The sequence below is a fragment of the Macaca thibetana genome, unplaced genomic scaffold (genome assembly GCF_024542745.1).
Source record: "Macaca thibetana thibetana isolate TM-01 unplaced genomic scaffold, ASM2454274v1 unplaced_scaffolds29, whole genome shotgun sequence".
NCBI classification, from domain to species: domain Eukaryota; kingdom Metazoa; phylum Chordata; class Mammalia; order Primates; family Cercopithecidae; genus Macaca; species Macaca thibetana.
The window spans coordinates 18,019-21,273 of NW_026088818.1; the positions used below are offsets into that span (position 1 = coordinate 18,019).

At 54.8% G+C, this 3,255-nt stretch overlaps 1 pseudogene; it reads right to left on the reverse strand.

The window, feature by feature from the left end:
* Positions 1-672: 672 nt before the first annotated feature.
* On the reverse strand, positions 673-1,841 carry LOC126947260 (uncharacterized; annotated as a pseudogene).
* Positions 1,842-3,255: the final 1,414 nt, after the last annotated feature.

Consider the following 3,255-nt stretch of genomic DNA (forward strand, 5'->3'; position numbering starts at 1 on the left):
GGCCCTTGCGCTCCTGGGAAACCTCAATGACATTCATGACAGACCTCAGTTACCTCCTCACCGTGGCAACACCTCTTCTCCCCTCCTCCTCCCTCGATCAATGAATAGCATCCCATCTCGCTTCTACACATCTATACAAAACCTGGTGTAGGGTGTCTCTTCCCAGACTCCTCCCTTTGGTTCCTCAAGTGGCCACCAAGTCCTGGTCTGTCTCCCATCTCCACGGCACAGCCATGTCCCTAGCCTCCCCCGCCCTGTCCACCTTCTGTTCTCTCCACCCGCACTCTGTCCCCGCCATCCATGTGCCATACAGTGGCAGACTGGTCTTTCTACAGCACACTGGACTAGGGCCCTTCCCTGCCCACAGCTCTCAGAGCTGGAGGTGGAGTTGAAACTCACGGTTTGGCATTCAGAGCTCTTTCCCCCTCAGCACTGGCTTATCCAGAGCGCTCACAGTGTGGGGCAGGAGCCCCTGACTCAAATGTGGGTGTGGTGCACAACTGGGTCATAGGCTTTCCCTAAGAAGAGACAGGGCTGAGATGCGGAGCTTTTCTGGGTTCAGAGTTAGACCCACAGAGTGCAAGGTTTCTCTGAGGCACCAAATGGAGGGTCCAGCTGGCAGCTGGCTCCTGGTCCGGAGCTTCAAGGAGAGGTGTCAGCTCAGAGCCACATTCAATAGCCAGCTGAAATGCAGCCTCCTGCAGGGAGCTCCTGGAGCTTCCACAGCCTCAGATCTGCCCCTCTGCATACCCCAGATCTCTTGCCGAGTGGCGTCTGGTTCTTCATGTCATCTCTCTCCCATGTCTGGGAGTAAAGGTGAGGTGCAGGGACTTGAGCTTGTGTACTCTGGTGTCTTAAGGGAGAATGTGTCAAGTAGAGTGGAGGTGGCTTGGAAAGAGGGAGACTCAGAGGAGAGTGAAGGACACTGACCAGGCGAGCCTGGGAGCAGGAAAAGAGATGAGCGTGAGCAGAGGAAACTGCTGGGGCAGGGTCGGATGGGAGGATCAGGGAATGAGTGGGGCTAGAGAGGTGGGGGTGGGGATGCTGGCGCCAGGCTTCCTGGCTTGCCAGGCTCAGGAGTCGGTTACATCCTCCCACAAGGGCCAGCTCACCTGGTCGCCCCAAAGCCCTCCCTCTGTGGGTGGGACCAGAGGGCCCAGAACATGGATTACCCAATTGAGCAGGACAGAGGTGGACTCAGGTGGTGCTGGGCTGGACTCCTGGCTGTGGGGAGCAGCCACCACCCTGCCTACTGCATCCACTTTCCAACTCGCTGCCTATCTGAACAGATGCAATATGGGGCACCTTGTGAAACGTGCTCCTGGTGCACCTGCTGCCTGCTGCCCCTCCTGCAGAGTGCCCGGGCTCTCCAGAGGGGATTGCTGTGGAGGCTTGGCCTAGATTCTGAGTCCTGCCTCCCATACCCGGGGCTGCTACCCCAGAGGCCAGCTGCTTGAGTATGGAAGCTGGAAGCCTGTCTGTAGCCCCAGGCTACAGTGGGGTCCATCCCACAGCCCTTCTTTAGTGCATCTATTTGGACTGACTGCTCATTTCATAGAGAGGGCTGTGTCTTGCCCCAGCTCATCTGGCATGTCTAAGGCAGTTGTGGGGACAGAATCTGCAGCTCCCAGGCCCCAGCCCTGCAACAGTAGGAGAGGCTGTACCCTGTATCTCTGCAGTCCCACCGGACTGGTGTGAGCGGGCTCCTGAGTCCAGGGCTGCTCTGCAGGCTGTGGGGCTCATGCACCAGCTCTGAGCCCACCTGATGTGCTCAGGTTGCTCACCTTTGGGCCTGTCCTGCCTCTCAGGCATTCGGCTGACCCTGAGGTCCTCTCCCTCATCTTGACCACCAGGTTTCTTGGGCTCTCCAGAAACACAAACACAAGACCTCATAAAATGAGTGAGTTTCTCTCGGCCATAATTACTGCAACTGACTTCTCCAATTTTCCCCTCCACAGTTAACTAAACAGCTCAAATACTATCAGTAACAAATAACAGTCATCATGATATGGTGAGGAGTGTGGCAGATTTCTTAGCCAGTAATAATAAATACGAAAAAAATTTTGCCTATTAATAGATCTCAAGTGTAGTGCACTCGCAAGAAACTAATTAAAAGGCAGCCGTGCACAATCTACAAAAACAGCCATAAAGACTGCTACCTTTTTTTTTTTTTTAGACGGAGTCTCGCTCTGTCGCCCAGGCTGGAGCTGCAGTGGTGAGATCTCGGCTCACTGCAAGCTCCGCTGCCTCCCGTGTTCACGCCATTCTCCTGCCTCCGCCTCGCGAGTAGCTGGGACTACAGGCGCCTGCCACCACGCCTGGCTAATTTTTTTGTATTTTTAGTAGAGACGGGGTTTCACCGTGTTAGCCAGGATGGTCTCGATCTCCTCACCTCGTGATCCACCCGCCTCGGCCTCCCAAAGTGCTGGGATTACAGGCGTGAGCCCCCGCGCCCGGCCAAGACTGCTACATTTTAAGTTATAGGAGGAAATAAACCTGCTCCTCTAACATAGGAAGATACAACTAACTTCCCCTTACATGCCCTAAAAAAAACAGCCTTACACGAGAAATTTAAACATGGAAGCAGAAACACGCCAAGAAAAAGACATGGCAAACCCCACCTGTGCATCTGTTTTCAACCATTTGGAGTCAAGGCGAGCCTGGGCAGCCAAACAAACATTCAGAGGGCAGCTTTTCTCCAGCGTCCTCCCGGTTCTCAGGCCTGCAAGTAAACACACATGTTTAAAACCTAACGCTTTTTAATAATTTACAAAGTAACTCCCGAAATGTTTAATGCAGAAAAAAGAGAGAGCGAGACAGAACAGCAAGAGGGGAGAGAAGAGCTGGGGAAGGAGTGAGGGCAGAGAGGGAAACAGGGAAGAGATGGAGGGGAAAGGGAGGTGGGGAAGGGAAAGCCGCCTTCCAAGGTAAGCAGGGTGGGCCGGGTTTCCGCACCACGCTGGCGAGACCTTGAGAATGGACAGTCACAGGAGACCAAGTCACAATGTCATCTGCCCTCAAATGCAAAAGGTACACACACACGACAGGAAACCCACCGTTTCAACGGACACATGAAAGCAGCATTTACCCCACAGCACGGCGCGTGCGTGAAACAAATTACTCAAAACGATCGCCTGCAGAAAAACCCACAGCCACCAGCACTTAAGAGATGGAGAGAGGCCCGAGACTGCCCCGCGGGCTATCCGCGCAGGCCCCGGTGCGGCCGCCGCGCCCACCCCTGCCTCCCAGGCTCGG